A 17,813-nucleotide genomic window follows, 5' to 3' on the forward strand; every position below is an offset into this window, starting at 1 on the left:
TCAGAAAGCACATAAGAAGCTGTTTTTTGACAACAATAAAAATCACTGTCTTCTTGAGTTTTTAATAAAAATCTATAAATTCAAAGTTACTATTATAATGACTCTTTTGCATTGAGACAGGAGGAGAGTTTCAGACTCATATTTTTATTTTTCTCTTGTCATAACAAAACGAAAAATATTCTTTTATTTTTCTCTATTATCTTTGCTTCAGGGAATGGTCAGAGGTGTCAGTGGTGAGAATGGACACAAAGAATTCAATGGGAGCATCCGAATGATCTATTATATATGCTGTGGGCTTGCAGACAGCCCACTGATAAAGACCTTTGCTATTAAAAAGAAATATGAGTTGTGTGGATTAGAAAAACAAAGAAATGTACACTTTTATATTATCATAAGAAAGAATGATCTTTCATCATTGAAAAGTTAGCATGATTTAGTTAAGGTTTAAGGTAAAGGACACTTCACAGGGTCCACAAAAAAACTAAGTTTGTGGATCGCTTTTCTACCAGTGAGGTTATATTCTTAAATGCAGAGACCTACTCTTATAACTGTAGTTGCTCGTGAAATTAATATTTGAGTCAGGCCAAGCTCTCTGTGGATAATACTATAAGGACACCTTGCTGAAAGTGAGCCTGTGGTTTCTCTTCCTGCCTGATGTCCATTTGGCATCCACACTCCTGATAATTCCACTAAGCCTTATCCTAGAATACCGTGAATTTGAGATTTACTGCTGAAATGCTATCTTAACCATGCTTTTAATATAATTTGAAAGGTGGCGGATTGGACTACAACAGCCTCTAAATCCATATTTTACTGCTCTGCGTCTTCCTGCGTCCCCTTTGTACCTCCTTCCTATCACACTTCTTTGTTGTTGCTATTTTTTAAGTGGAATATTTTTTTTTCTCCATGCTGGTGCCATTTCTTCCCGAAAGGAAGCAATGTCGCCCTTGACAGTGCAAACTAAAAATGAAAGGGAAGGTCATGCAGGTTGCTCAATCTGGCTGGTGAGGAGACAACATGCCATTGTTAAACAAGTCAGCATCTTCATCTTGCCCAAGTCCTTCCTTGGTGGCTTTCCTCTCTAACCTCTATGGGCTGAGGTCCTTAACTCTGGGCTCCCATCTGGGCCACAGGTTCTCAGAGTAATAAAAAACAAATGAGGCTGCTGTATTCCCCTAACACACACACACACACACACTGACCCACAAGGCTCTACTGTTGGAGCAGAAAACAGAGTTTTCCAGGAGTGTAAAACAACTAAGTTTACAAAGGGGTTAGACTCAGGATCTGCATCTCCTTCCCGTTTTCTCCTAACCCACCTTTGCCCCACCTTCCCCAAATCATCAATATACCTAGTCAGTTCCTTGTGCATAATTTGTGTGCGATAAATCTTTCTTAAAGTCAGTTAAGAAACTCAGTCCTCCTCGAGGACTACAAATCCTCTTTAATCTAACTTTTTATCCCCATATTTCCTCGCCTTTCCTTAGTGCTGAATAGCCGGCTGCTTCCCAAATGGAAATAAGGCTTAAAAGAGAAATTTTTAAAAATAATACATCCTATCTATTTGTAAATTCATTGTAAATCATCTTCATCTTATTTATTTTCTTAGAGATATGTCCTTCCTTAGACGTGCCTTTTAAAATTTTCTTTCAGCAAGGGAAGTACCTGAGTAAGTGGAGATTTTAAGTGATATGAAATTTAGCAACCTTTGACTCTTTTCTGTGTCTTGAGCAAATACAAGTGAGAATTTCAAAAATAATAAGGTTGAAGATGCAATGTTGACTATATTGGTATTCAGTGGGGCGGAGCATAAGAATAATAAAAGATAAAAGAAACTGTGCCGATAAACGCCAAAGGGTGCTATTAAGTCCACATCTTGCTCTGACTTTTCATTGTTACATGTGCCATACTGAGGGTTAAACCCTTAGGTGAGTAGTAAGCCCTCGGCCTCCTCTCAAGGCCGTAGGATTACTTTATTCCCAATAATTAATTAACTTAGTTGCTATCCCTGCACCTATCAAGAGAAATGAAACCTAACGACTGAGATTTGCTGAGTAGGTATGTGCTGGGATGTCAAGTTCCACATGCAGATGCAGCCTTGATTCTTTGTGTTTGGCAGCTGGTGGAGGCGAAAGGAACCAGTAAATAAATGTCAGGTTTCTTCTGGCTTACGGAAACTTCTCAGCTTTCCTGCCTTTGTTAAATGCATATTCTTAGAAATAAAAGAAAGCAATGGTCTGTTCTTTTCTCTGAACACAAATTATTCGTTGCTATCATGTATAACAATAACTAACATTTATCAATGAATAAATGCTATGTGATAAGCTGTAGATCAACATTTATGTAATATATCTAATTTAATCTTTATAGTGATTCTATGGGGCTTGTGTTATTTGCATCTCCATTTTACAAATGGGTCAAGTGAGGCCTAAAATGTCTTAGTCACCTTTTTAAAGTCTCACAGTGAATGTTGACGCTGGGATTCCAGGTCAGGTCTGTCACACTCTCCAGGGACCCAAATTCACTTCTGAGGACGTTAGTTACCCGGTTTCTGCTTCTGCTGAACAATAGGTTTCTGTTTTATTTCTGTAAGTCATGGTAATAGTTAACATTCTTTAGAAACAAACTTTTGAGGATTAACATTTTGTATCGCAACAAACATTTCTTAGTACAAATGGTACAGAAAAATGAAAATAATCCTGTTGCTAATTTTGTTTTGGTATCATTTTAACAGGCATGAGTATGGCTACAACTGATTTCTATTTTGCCCTGAAATCTCAGGTCAAAGAATTATTTTATTCTAGCTTGCATAGAGCCACAAATCTAAACATTTTTTACTTTGGGATCTAGTCTTAAAATGTCTTAGAAAGCATAACATGGAACTTTTAAAGTACTCTAGATTCTTGCACCTATATTTGTCTTTTGTATGGCTTTTTCTTTAATATTTTACGTACTTAAGTAATGGTAAACCTCTCCAATATTATTTGCACATATATTTTTAAAAAGCATGATTCCTTTGTCAACTTGCTGTAATATGTATTTCTATATGGCAGTTATAATTTCTAATAATAAAATTAATAATAATAAAACATTGTGTCATAATATTGGATAGTCGAAAGAAATCCCAGCAAGTTCAAAGGACAAATTAGAAATAATTTAAATATGAGAAATTTAAATATCATTGTAATATTAGTCTGCAAAGGATTCATTTAATTTCTTTCTCCCAAATTCTAAAATTAAAACTTTACATATATAGCTATGGTTATAATTTGGGACTTTTAATAATTGGAGTGATTTTTTCAACCAAAAAAAAAAAAAAACCCTAAAAAGTTATTAAGATTTTGACTTAGTAAGAATGCCTGAATTTCTAAATATTGAAAAAGGTATCATTTTATTATCTCCCTGAAAAATGCCTCTGAAGCACTTTTTATAAATCAATGTGAAAACTGTATTTGTAGAAAAGCTGGCAATGGAGAGCAGTGCATTTGGTCAGTAAGCAGGGGGTAGGATAAAGAATGGGAGAAGAATAATGTGCTTTTATAGAGGCGTTGCTACAGGGATACATCTACAGGAATGGTGCTTAGAAGAATTGGAAGCTCCCTTGGCGAAAGCACTGTATGGTTTAGATGCTGATTGAATTAGGACAACTTCCAAAATTCACTATAATAGGTGGGATATGAGAAAAACAAACTTCAAGACTCCCGGTGTGATAAAAGGTAGTACTTTTGTTGCCTTCTGTGTGTGTGTGTGTGTGTGTGTGTGTGTGTGTGCGTGTGTGCGCGCGTGTGTGTTTTCTTTTAACATAATTCCAGTTTGAGTCACTGGTATAACAAAATTGGGATTATGTAGAGTAGATTTTAAAATAAAGTTTAAAAAGGTTTCTTCCTATTTTATCTGAACCTAAGACTAATGGAAGTGCAATGAATAGTACCGAGTTATGCTCATGATTTTGGAAAACCTAAAACCGATATTTTTAATATAATTTTAAAATATTTTTAATATAATTTTTATAGAAAGGTTGAAGAGTGAAAATTTACTAGGAATGCTAAGATAAAATAAAAGACCAATTTTAAGACAGAAATTTAGATGATTGCTATTTAGATATTTTTAAGAAATGGTTTCTAAATCTTAAGACATCAGGGTGTAAATGTCTGCCATTTATGATGTATCTTTCTCCAATTAATGAAAGAAAATACTCTCGAAGTCTGAATCTCAGGTCTGAAATTTGTCATAGTCTATTAACGACATAATTTTCCTTTTACTTCCAGTATTATTGTTTTTAAATTCAAATTTTTAAAGTACATTGACTTATTTTATATCTTTATGTGAATATAATGGAATTATTTCATTTTATTTTTAATTTTATTGTTCAGACGTTCTATAAAATGCTAGGATGACTCCAAATTTCATCTCTTTACCACTATATTTAGAGGATGGTAAACAGATGCAGTCTAGTTTGCTTCTGGCATAGCAACCATTTTTTTTTTCAGTGATGACCCCAAAAATATAATTAGGTATCTGAGTCTTTTTTTTTTTTTTTTTTTACTGGGAAATGAATGTATATGCAGTAGCAAGTCTATGCTCATGTTTGGCTATGTAAGATAATACTGATAATAAACTTGCTTTTTATATTGACTGATGATTTCTAAAGTTTTGTATAAAATGTACCATGCTTTCTTACAGCCAATTGAAATTTGGAATCTGGTGTTTGGTGATATACAAACCACACCAAATTCTTGTGTGTTTGTATACATTTATCAAAGTGTATGTGTTTCCTTTATTTGTACTTTTACATCATTATAAGTAACTTTTTTTTAGTTCTGATTGTTTTAAGTTTCCATGAAATAATTCAATTGAAATAATGTACTCAAATCTGTATTAAAGTCCTGAGAGGTGGGGTGGAGAAAGATAACAGAAAACCTCTTCTACTTTCCTCAAGGATATAATTAAAATGATTATATAAAAACCAAAATTAATATAACATAGTATCTACAACATGTTGTATGTATATATAGTCTTTTCCCAAGGATATAATTAAAATAACCATATCAAAAAATTACAGTATTCCCTTTTTAAATTCGGAGAGTCTTTATTCCGCTTATTACTTCTAAGATTTTTCATCATATTGCCTTCCTACCTCACTTCCCATCTGTGTGCATTTATGACCGTCAATAGATGTCTTAAACTCATTTACCTTCAGGTGACTTGAGAAATAGCTGGTTTAAGAAAATAGAGAGTAACGTGTCTGTGGAAAACTGGGAAATGTTATGGTGCACCCGCAAAACATTCAAATTATGATGACTTCTTAGAACGTTGTTGATGAAAGAGAACACATTTTGGGCCCAGATCCTGCCTACGCATCAATATTGGCAACTCCTGTTTCTCATTCGTGTAGGCTCCTGGCCAATGATATTTAAGAGATGGAAGAGTGACATCATCTGCAAAAAAGTCAAACAGTGGACGGTAACGTGGGTGACAGACAGAGAGCAGGATCAGGTGGCGGCTGCAGAGTCGTCTGGTAGAGAGGTGCCTTAGGTAGGCAGGCTCGGGGGGCAGGAAAGCAGAACCAAGGTCGGTTGGTTGGACCGAGAAAGCACGTGAAGTAGTGAGAAACCATTCAAATGGTAGAAGGAATAAGACGGCCGAGATGATTTGGAGACTGCGTGATTGGCTGACTCAGAAAAGGTGAGGCCCTTACCCTTTCTGTGTACTTTCCTCTTTGCTGCTACGCAGTTCTGATCCGGTCCTCAGAAAAGTGCCACCGTGGGCCTCGGAGACAGTGTTCACTTTGAAATAAATGGAGAAGGCAGCAAGCAGTTCATGGTGGTAAAGGGTATGACTCTGGTGTCAGATGAGAGCAGATGTCGACTCCCTCCATATGTGTTGTTTCTAACGTGACATGCAAACACATGGGGACAGCTATTCTCCTTGTTGAGAGGCGCCAGTTCTTGTGATTAGCAGTTAACGTTGTAACTGATGTAGCACATATGGTGGCATGCCACCCAGGCGCCTCCCTTCTAGGGCCCTCATTCCCTAGCAACCCAGAGCATTGCCCGCTAAAGGCTCACAGCTGAGCCCCTCCCCAGGATGTATTGGGCCCCAAAGATCTGCCAGATCCTAGTCATACCTGCTCCCCAGGGCAGCCCCTATCCACTGAGTGGCTAACACCTGGGGAATGTTCTGGTTCTTGCCTCAACTTAAGACATCTCTGAACGACCTTCCCAGTTTCAGAGACATAACTACGTCTCGGTTCAATATTTCTCTCCGTGCCCCATCCTGCTTTCTTCGCACCTCTAAAAATGCTGATTCCGAAAGCACATCCCAGAAAATTCACCTGCTGACAAAATTTCTTCTGGAGTTGGTCCCTGTTAGCCTGACGCTATGATAGATACATGGTAACGCCAAGGCAGATGCAGGTATAGAGATGTAGAAAGGAAAATTATTCTGTGGATTTACGTGTGAGCCAACTTTCTGGAGCATCTGGTTAGATTCTGTTTCCTGCTCCGTGGAAGATGCTGGGGCAGAGGAGAGCGTGGCTGACACTGAGGGATGGAAAAGGTTGGAGAACTGGAGACAGGAACTTAAGGTTTCACTGGGGAGAAGAAGTCTTTATAGCTAGTAGCTCGGGAGGATGGGAGAACATATATGGACTAGCTTGGAGGTGTTTTCTCTCTCTCTCTATTGGTCAGATTCTAGCCAAATAGTTGTTCACTTGCTGCAGGGTGACAAGGTGTCAGAAGGACTTAGTTTAGCTTTGGCACTTACTTGCTGAGACACTATTTTTGAAACTGGGTTGTTTGATCTGCAGTTGAGGATAGTATCAGTGTTGACTATCTAGGGTTTGGTAAAGATCAGGTGATATATATATATATATATCATCCCATGGGGCAGTTTGGTTGTGAGGATAGAGTGAAGTGATCGATGGCATAGTCTTTTGCAGAGACTTAGTGTCTGTGTCCCCTGAGGCGAGTTGACTAACCTCGATAGCCCCAGTTTCCTAACATGTAAAATCAGGGGATTGGGCAAGGTATTTCATCATAAGGTTCTTGCACAGTTTAACTTAGATAATGCATGTAATAATGTATGCAACGTTATGCCTGCAACATGGTAAGTTCTAAATAGATGATAGTTGCTGTTATTACAAATCAACTTAAAAATAATATGTTACTGTACTAATAAGCTTGAACATGTAGATTTGGGCTGACACCCGAGAAATTCATTCATGACACTCACCAGCTGCCGTCTCATGTGGAAGTTCCTGCAACTGGCGCGGTGGTCACGGGGTCTGTGAGCCGTGCATCTTTTTTTACTAGGAAGGTCACTGATGTCCCCACCTCCCCACTCCAGGCCTAAAGCAACCGAAAGCTGTAGCACCATCTGGTGCTCTGTGCGTGACTGAACACTGACCGCAGGCCTTCCGAGTGGCTGATCCAACGTTATAGGCTGCGAATGAATCTGTTTACGATCGGGATTTCGAGAATTTGCTCTCCAAACTGTAAATTGACCTTATGTTTCAGTTTTACTCTTCTAAGTTCTTGTTTTTCATCGTTTTATCTTTATTTCAAATTTAGGAATTTAAATGTTAAAATCGTAGCTCTCTTTATACCTTCTTTAGAGGACATGCAGTATAAAATAGAAAAGTGAAATTGCATCGTTATTCTATTTCTGCTGCTGTATTCATAAAAATAATAGTGAGAAAAAAAATTTAGATGACAGGGTGGGAATAAGAAATAAAATATAAAATCCTAAAACATGGGGTTGTAAACCTCAACCTGCTTGAGACAAATTTAATGTTTCAGGACAGTAATTAAATGAACGACAGACAAACAAACAAATGAACTTTGAAGGCACCAGCTGAGGAAAAGTCATATTTACTTGGGAGAACTATAGGTTTTTAAAAAGCCTAGACCGAATACTGGATAAAAAAATATATATGTAAACACTGTGATCAACGACTCTTTCCTCTCTCCCGTGCCTGAAAAAGCCACTATTTGGGTTGATGAAAAGACTAGTATTAAAGTGCAGTTTCAGGTTTAAAGACTGGTTACACGAAGACGGTATTTCAGGACGTTTTCAGTACCCGCCTTCCTTTCGCCGTGCTGGTATTGCCGAGTGCTCACAACAGGCAGAGATTTCAAAGTCGGGATTGCTTTCTTGCAAAACCAGGAGACAAGCCTCTTTTTCACGCTAGGGAGCCACACATGGGAAGTTCCAGCCACACCTGCTGGAAGCTCTTCTGAAGACTTCTTCTGGGTTCTCTGATTGGAAGTCATCCTTTTCCAAAGAGATCAGTTGCCCTCACTTGTTCTTTATCAGTGGCCTTTTTATGTGATTTATTAGGAAAAATCTTAAAACGGAAGCAGCATTTTCTCCTAGCTCCAATCCTAGCAAATGGTAGGGGCTGGCTTTCATTTTCTGCATGTTCATATTGCCTTTAATTTTATAACTGTGGTCTTTTATTTTTTCTTTTTCACTCATGTATTCCATGTTTCTATTCGTTCCTTCTTTCCGCTGCATGTCCAGAACTTGGGCCACAGTGTACTTCTTTTTGATTCCTGTCTGCACTCCTGGGCCATGAGGAACCACACCTGCCTTCTCAGATTGCATCCACAACTGGTCAGAGTGGGGTACTGGCACACAGGAGGGGCACTGGCACACAGGAGGGGCACAAGTGCGGCTGTTAAATAAGTGAATCAAATAATCGGCAAATGAATCGTGTGGAAATTAAATTGGAGGAGGAGTCAGACTGCCTTACTTGTGGCCGTGGTTTTGTTTCTAGATTTCCGGCATATGTCTTAACCCCCACCATGCTTCTTTTCCTTATTAACATCTGGGGTAATGACACTGCCTTTGTCTACTCAGCCAGGCCACTTTTGTAACCCGAATCAAATGAGAAGCATATATGAAAACACGAATTCAAAGTTTACAAAGGCATGAGGTATGTTCATTAATTCACTGTGCGATCATTTTCTTTTGCAATCTTTATGTCCACAAATAGAGGAAGAACAAAGTGACAGAAAAAAATGTTTCGCCAACACTGTTCAAATGTATGATGTTTATTTAGAACTAGAAGACATTAAAAGAAGCCACTGGTATGCATCACCGTGATGAACTCTGCAGTTTTCACTCTCTCATTATGTTTATTGCTTCTCTTCTCTTACTGTGTTTGTAACTCTCCTGCAAGACACATCTTTGTCATTGAACTTCAATAGTGTAAACGTAATCCTTTATGCAAAAGTCTGAGGGCCCAGCTTTGTTTTCAAATTCAGAACCTTTTGAATTTTAGGAATGTATTGTGCGCATACCACATGCTATGTTTCATCTCCTATTAGCAGTTGTAATCAGAGATATTAATATTTCTGCAGAGAAAAGCATGGATTTTAACATTAGGTCGGATGAAGAAAGATTCTAAAAAGCCTCCTCTCAATGCTCTTTTTTCCTACCAAATGGTTTTACTAAAAGTTGATGAAATCGAGGCCCGTTTAGTGTTTAAGGCCAATGCATCTATTATCTCCTCTCTCACACACCTTGCCCCCCTCACAACCCTAACGACAATTCCCCATCTAAATAATGCATTTCCCCTATTGTCGTATTTCTGGGAACTATGCTACTGCCTGGGCCCCTGCCTGGCACATTGTCCGATCTATGTGTCCTTAGAAAACCAGCCGTATTTAACTACTTTACAACCAAATACATCAACATTCTCTATATTATTATTATTTTTTAAATATTTAGCTGACTTACATGTACTAGATGCTTTTCCTGGTCTGACAGTGATAAAATTTTAAAATGAATGTCTCCGACTATATTTTTAACTGACAATAATCAACCGAAGCTGATAAACTTTTTTTTTTTTTACAGTTCTGAAAATATTTTTAAAAGGTTTAGAACAGTAAAATAAACCAAGCATAATATCAGGATATACACACCCTCTCCCCACCCACCTACTCCCCACCACATAAGACATAACTTTTCAGATTTTAATGACAGTTTCTCAGACAGTACAGGATATTTTGTTCGTATTGGAAAAAATTATGTAATATCTATATAATTTTTCAGCAAAGGATGTAGACTTGCTGCATTTTGGTATTTCTTAAATAGATATATCCCAGGGTAAAAGATTTTTGCCTAAATAAATATGTAAACTTAGAACTAACCCAATATGATAATGACTTTCTAGAGTAGTTAATTGAACAATAATAATTCGATTGAAACATATGTAAATTTTTTCAAATGTTCATACCAGTTTATTCTCATTTTTAAAAATGGATGCAAAATGCATAGTTTAGGCCAATGATTCTAAACTGGGGTAAGTTTTCCCCAGCAGAAATGTGGCAACATCTAGAGACATTTTTGATTGTCACAACTTGGGGTGGTGGGGAAAGTGGGGTGCTACTATCATCTAATGGATAGAGGCCAAGGATGCTACTAAACATCCTATATAGGACAGCCTCTCATGACAAAAATTTATCCTGCCCAAAATGTCCATAGTGTTGAGGTCGAGAAACTCTAACCTAAGAACTGAGACACTTACAATCTTCTCATTCCTTGTACCTTAGATTTTAACTGAGACAATACTTTATTTTGCAAATATAAGTTAAATGAAACAGGGCTGTTTTAATTTGCTCACTGGTTTTACATACGAAAGAAATACAACTCTGTTTCCAAAAATCTTAAGAGCAATATGTCTTTATGACATTTGCCTGGAGGAAATAAATCAGAGCTGTGGTTAGACTATTCAACATAGGCAAAACTCCCTAAAAGTACTGTTTACTCATCTTTTTCCTCAAGCCCACTTTTTGAATAGCTCTTGATCGCTCCTCCTCCTTTCTCTGCCCTCTCTCATTAAGCTATGCTGGAGTGTAGGTGGAATAACTTTGGATGCCCTTGTTTCTTGTCACTTTTTTTCTCATTATTCATCTGATCAGAACATCAAAGTCCCACGAGATGGACCCAATCAAGCAAACCTAGAATCCTTCCATTGTAGAAGGTGGAGCGGGGCAGGGGAGGAAAAGGAGGATCAAGACTCAAAAGCGTGACGTGTGTGCGTGTGTGTGTGTGTCACACAAGTAAATCTCTTTGTTTACTTAGCCTTTACTATGTAACCACTCCAAAACGTTGTGGCTTAAAACATTCACAATCTACTCTCACAATCTGTGGTTTGAGTGGTTAGTTCGCAGTTAAGTATGGATGGTTTTCTAAGACAACTGTGTAAGACAACGTGCCAGGCAGTGTGTTCGTGTCTAGGGCTATGTGGATGGGGTAAATGCTTTCTCCCCAGAAGAAGTTTGTAATCAGGTATATATGGGGGTGTGGGAAAGAGGAGACAACAGATACATCAACCTTGAAGCCTAAGATGGGTCTCAATTTGCCGGCTTCATCTGAGTTGAGTTTGTCTCAGATAAGATGAGCTAGAAGGTCCAAAATAACCTCACCCATGTGTCTCGCAGTTGATTCTGGCTATGGATAGAACATCTCAGTTCTTCACAGACTCTCATCCTGCTTTCAATACGTGGTGGTTTTAGGACAGTGATCCAGGACAGCTAAAAAAGAAACTGCAATATCTCTTAAGGCCTAGAATAAGATGACAAACTTGTTTCTGTTACATTATTGATCAAAGCAAGTACAATACAAGATCAGATTCAAGGAGAGGAGAAATCAATTCTTCTCTTTGTTGGGAGGAAGGACAAAGTCACATTGCAAAGGAAGATGCATATTCCGGCTGGAGGATTTTATAGTGTAAATGTAAAATTTATCCTCTGGTCACTATTATTTATATTCTTTCTAGATCAAAATACATGCATCCCTCTCAAGGCATCAAAAGTCTCATCCAATTATGGCATCAAGCTCCAAGTTCAGTGTCATTTGATCTGAATCTGTTCCAGATACAGATGAGGCTCCTCCGGTGTAATTTCTCTCAACCTCCAGACTTGTAAACTCAGAAGAGAGATTACTTCTCCTTATTAACCTAACATGTGATGATGAGACAGGGGCATGGCCATTGCAGTAGGTGCTTCTGTCCAAAGAAGGGAAGAGTGGAAAGGAGATAGCCATCGCGGTCCAACACAATTCTGAAATCCAGCTGGCACATACAACTAGGTCCTTTAACCCAGGTGCAAAGGACGTTCTTTGTCCTTTTGATAAGAAGCGGCTCATGATCGTGGCTGATAGTTCTCTTAGGCTTCTTTTTAGCCATAAAAAGTGTGGTTCCCAAGTCCTCTCCTCATTTCGAACTGGCCTGACCCTTTAGTGCAAGCTGGTAGTGTTTCTGCTTAACAAATTTATTGGCTTCTTGAAAATCTGGGAGTGTATTCTGTGCCCCCCCAAACCCAAAGTTCGAAACAAAATATTTAATATACTATAGTATCCACAAACAGCAACATTTGAAACAAACTTTGGACCACATGTGAAGCTGCTGTGAGCAAAGCTCTTAAGATTCTGAGAAGCTGGTTCCTCTAATTGAGGTTACATAGACACTACCTTAAATCTTTCTGAGTTCTTAGTGATGAGTCTTACAGTTATACCCTTGATTTATCGATTTATTGTTACCTTGAATATATTTTTTACTTCACAGATCTTTTTCTAGGAGAGACTGGAAATGAGAAACAATCATATTTTCCAATCCACTATATCATAGGCCTTGTAAGTTTCCTCTACATCCTGCTTGCAAATTAAAAAGTTCCTTCTTTGGTTCATCTTGCTCTTAGTACCTTATAAGAAGCCAGTTGACACTTCCAGCTTTCTGCAGGGAAATCTCTCTAGCTAAATGGACAAGTTCAAGTTACTGCAGATGACAGAGTATACAATATGTAAAATACCTGTGGCTCTGCCCTGGGCCTTCTATAGCAATTCCTTCACTGTCCTTTAAGCGTCCACTAATAGTTTCTTGGTGTCCTTCCAGCCTCCTCCTTCTCTACCAGGTTCCAAGGTCAATACCACATGTTTTAGATTTTTGATAAAGCAACACTACACTCCTAGTAACGATTTCTGTTTCAGTTAGCCTCTGCTAAACTGCCACCAAAACTTAGTACCTTAAAGCAATAACACATTAAGGTTTCTCATGTTCCTCTGGGTGGTGGAGGTGTTTCCTTGGTTGGCTGTGCCTGGTCTCATTTATGTGGCTACATTCTGCTGGAGCATCAGCTGGGCTGTCAGTTGTTGCCAACTGTCAGCCTGGGGTGGGGGAACACAGTTCTCCAAATGACTTCTTACCTCTAGTATGCTAGACCAGCTTCCTTGTGTGGTGGTCTCAAGGCAGAGCTCTCAGAGAGTGAAAATGGAACCTCAAGACCTCTTAAGGCCCAGCCCCAGCAGTCACATAGAATCCATTTAGCCACATTATCAGTCAAAGCAAATCTCAAGGCCAGCCCAGACTCATGGGGTGGAGAAATCAACTACATTCTGGTAGCAGGAGCAGCAAAGTCACATTGCAAAGGGCGTGCAATGGGAGGAATTTGTGGACATATTTTGCAATCGGCCTCAGCTGGATCCTGTAAATTTGTTTTTATTTATAAGTTTAATTTAAAAACATAAACGTTGGGTAATTATAAACCATTTATTTCATTATGTTGAAATATTCAATACTCTATACTATCCACATATAGCAGAATTAGTGGTGAGTTTAGTAATTGTAGATCTATAATTGGGATCATATAATTCTGATCCCAAAACAAATTATTTGATTTAGGTCATCTGATGGGGGCTGTTATTTAATTAATAATAATTACATTGTCACCTTATATTTTTGTTGCATTTTTTCTCTTTGTAACCTCATCATTATGTTGTGTCAAGAAATTCAATCTATATATTTCTGTTTTTAAATTGTTTTCCAACTATTTTATTGAGATGAATCCATCTGCATCAAAAACAATGAAAAAACTTACCTTATTCAATATTATTAGGAACAATATGATTTTATATCTATGATTTGTTTAAATTAACATTTACATTTACATAATTGAAAAATATATGACTTTTATTAAAACCATCATTGTCATTTAAGCACTTGAATAGTATAATGACAATCTGCAAAAAAGAAAAATGTTTATCATAACCTATTACAAATTATGAATGTACCAATTCACAATACCCTAATATTTTTGTCAGAGATATCATTTTAAGACTTAACAACTATATTTATTTAAATAATCTTTTTTCTTGGTATTTCTATATTCAAGATGACATTGAATTTAGTATTTTGTTCTTCATAATTGTTCACGATTCTGATAAAAATATGCATCTCAATGTACATACTTATATGTGAAATTCAATATCCCTCAGAAATAAATTCTTATAGAAGGATTTGTTAAATATTTTAAAATATGTTAATTTCAATTACTGTTAACATTTTTCAAAATACCACCTGTTGAAAGAATATTAATATGTACTTTAAATTTCAGAATTTAGTCATGCTATTTAAAAGCCTGTGGCCATAGCATTGTGTCAGTTTTACATAATATATTGTATACATGGCAAATTCATTATATGTGGTAAAACGAAAATACAATTAACGTGTTTCTAGGCAGCAACTTTTTCATGATTGATTGCGAAGCCTTCAGATAACCCAGGCCAACCTCTTGCTGCGGTCTCTGTGCTTCCAGGTACAAACCACAGCTGTTCAGAATCAGCATGTCGCTGTTCATAATGACTCATTAGGAGGAAAACTGTTGACTAGAGTCAAGTGTGAAAGCTTCTTAATGGTCACATTTAATTACCCTTTTTAAGTTGAGACTCATTTCATGATCTTGTTGTAAAATATCCAAATACTGAGGAAACAGATAAACAGGTCCAAGAAATAGAGAAATTGAATATCAGAGTCAGCGCCCTTTATATTTCGATTTTTTTTTTTTAAGAGGGCCGTTGCCATGCAGTTTGGGGATTATTTCCTATAACAGCTTTAACCCAGGGCCGTGTACATGCAATATCCTTCCTACATAGATTTTTCTCAAGCCCTAGTGGCCTCCAACTCTTAAAGTCTGTAGGACCAACTGCTTCTGAAGCAGAACTAGCGATGAAAGCCACAAGGCTGAAGGACCTTCCATAACTAGTTTCCCCCACACCCAACACATACACTCAGACTCACCTTTAGAAAGGAATCAAGACTCAAGATGTAGAAGAGGAAGGGAGGTTGGAGTTGCGTCTGCCCAGTAACACTCACTTGGATCGAAACCTGCCCTTAAATAAGAGCCTATTACAGATTCCTATCTGAGAACACCCACCTTGTAAGCTGGCTTCTTAAGCTTCACTTCTCTGTGTTGAAGTCATCCAGACACTTCACAATGCATTTGCAATGGGTTTCAATTCTCACAACCTTCCCTTTCAAGCCTGCTACTTCTGTTTTTCTTTTTCTTTTTTCTTTTTTAAATTTTTCAATTTATTTTATTAAAGCCTACAGCACCTGGTATTCCTAGGTGGTCACCTATCCAAGTATTAATCAGGCCCGACCCTGCTTAGCTTCTGAGATCAGACAAGATCGGGCGTGTTCAGGGTGGCATGGCTGTAGACCTATTTTTCTTTTCTTGGTTAGTAGCATCATTATCCATTTGCCCAACATAGAAATATAGAAGGCACCCATAGCTCTTGCATGTCTACTTCTTTTTTATTCTCTTGCATCCATCTTATGCTTCTCATCCCTGTTGGGGCTGCCCTGGACCAGAATTTATCATCTTTAACGTGTGTTCTGTTCGTGTGCTCTCAAATATTCTTCCTATTTCCGTCTCTTCTCCCTTCAATTAAACATCTACACTGCCAACGTAATATATATTTCTGTGTCTCAGGTCTCATCTGATCATGCCTTTGTCCTGTCGAAAACCATTGATGGAGCCCCATTGACCATAAGATAGAGACCAAAGTCCTTGGCATGTTCAAAGGTTTTAATAACCTGGTTCTTGCCTATTTTCCAGGCTCACCTCCAGTACCTTCTTAAATCTTCTTCACTTTATAATCCAACCAAAACATGCCGTGATTTAAAAAGACTGCCTCTTTTTCCTCCAAAGTTCTCTGCCCACAAATTGCCACTTATCTGGTGGTGGTTAACTTAATGGTACATCCCTTTTAGCTTCTCTGGACCTTCTAGCCCAGGGGCCTCCAACCCCCTGGCCACGGACCGGTACTGGTTTGTGGCCTGTGAGGAACCAGGCCACACAGCAGGAGGTGAACAGCGAGAAAGCTAGTGAAACTTCATCTGTATTTGCAGCGCTCCCCAGCGCTAGCATCACCACCTGAGCTCCATCTCCGATCATCAGGCATTAGATTCTCATAGGAGCACTGGTCCTTGGCACCAAAAAGGTTGGGTACCGCTGTTCTAGCCTGTTTCATGGCCTTTTAGGAGAATTACTTGTTCCCGTATTTATGTTCCCTCAGCACTTTCTATGTTCCTTTATTACAGTAGCAGACACATTGCTTTGAGCTATGATTTACATAAGAATCTCTTCTATTGTATTACCAGTTCCTTAGGGAAGGGCCTGTTTTTTACTCTCCAGCACTTCCTTAGCAGATTCCTCCATTCATTTCTTTATTAAACATCTGCTACGCAGTGGTGAATTAAGACAGTAATGAACAAGTCAGATGCGGTTCCTGCCATCTAATCTAGAACCTACATTCTGGTGGTAAAAATGAAAAGTCATCCACAAGATGATGGTTTCTTAACTAGACTGATATTGGTGGAGATGAAATACTCAGGAAATGAAATCGATAGCAATTCCTTATTGATTCAGTGTGGGGGACACGGAAAAGCAAAGAGCCAAGGATGACCTTCAGGTGACTGGCTTAAGAATTAGGTGGATTTTAGGCTCCATTAATAGAAATCAGAGAATAAAATCTAAGAACAAGATCAACTTCTTGTCCTCTGTGATTCTTAGAACTAGAGGACTGAGTTTACTTGTGGGATAAAGGTTTTCTTGTGGTCTTACCATTTTTAGAACTAACATACATGTTCAGAAAAATGCCTAGATGAATTACAGTTTTTATAGTTTTAGTAGAAATATTAAGCATGCGTATATAGGCATACTTGGTAAGACCACATCGTGCTGTTGTTTTGAAAAGCTGAAATTAGAAAAATCACTAGTAAGATTAACTATTAAATACATTTAAACAATGTTCCTTTAAATACAGCTCCAGGTGCACGAGGAGAACTTTATAAACCATTACTATGAATGTTAAGTTAGTTCCCTGTCAATGGCATTATAAAGTAGTGTTATTCTTCATAATAGATTTTCTAAGACAGTGTAGTAAATAAACATGGACTGCATGGTTCGTATTGCTTCTAGGATTTGAACATTTTATGCTGTTGCTATCAGATTCAATTACTAAATTCTGGGCTAACGTATTCTGATTTTTATATCAAAAATAAGAATTTACTGACATGATGAAGTTTAGAAATTTTCTTTTAGGAAAATAGTAAGTAAAATCAGAAAATATTTACTTAGAATTCAGCTGGCCGTGTCTGATGATATAAAAAGTAGATTGTTAAGAACCAGTAAAATCTGCTTTTGCAGCCATAAAAGGAAACATGAAGAGAATTTGACATTTAGATACATACAAAATTGCTACCAAAATCATAATTTTCTCTTTCTAAAAGACCTTTTAGCTAAGGTCTAACTAAGACTCAGAGATTTACCATCAGCTGGAACTATTATAATAGCAGTATTGTTTCATTAAAGGTGGTAGTATATAAATATAACAATTTAAAATTAGGAGGTAAGATATTATCAGTAGATTATATACCTAATTTTATGACTCTATGCACTAACATTATGCTAATTTATTTTAAGATTTTAAAACATTTTCATCTTGTGATATTTGTAAAATAATAT

General features: G+C 37.6%; 1 pseudogene; it reads right to left on the reverse strand.

Moving 5' to 3' along the window:
- Positions 1 to 15,385: 15,385 nt before the first annotated feature.
- LOC112482880 lies at positions 15,386 to 15,504 on the reverse strand (annotated as a pseudogene).
- Between the last annotated feature and the right edge of the window lie 2,309 nt (positions 15,505 to 17,813).

Source organism: Pteropus alecto, unplaced genomic scaffold, assembly GCF_000325575.1.
Source record: "Pteropus alecto unplaced genomic scaffold, ASM32557v1 scaffold176, whole genome shotgun sequence".
Taxonomy (NCBI): domain Eukaryota; kingdom Metazoa; phylum Chordata; class Mammalia; order Chiroptera; family Pteropodidae; genus Pteropus; species Pteropus alecto.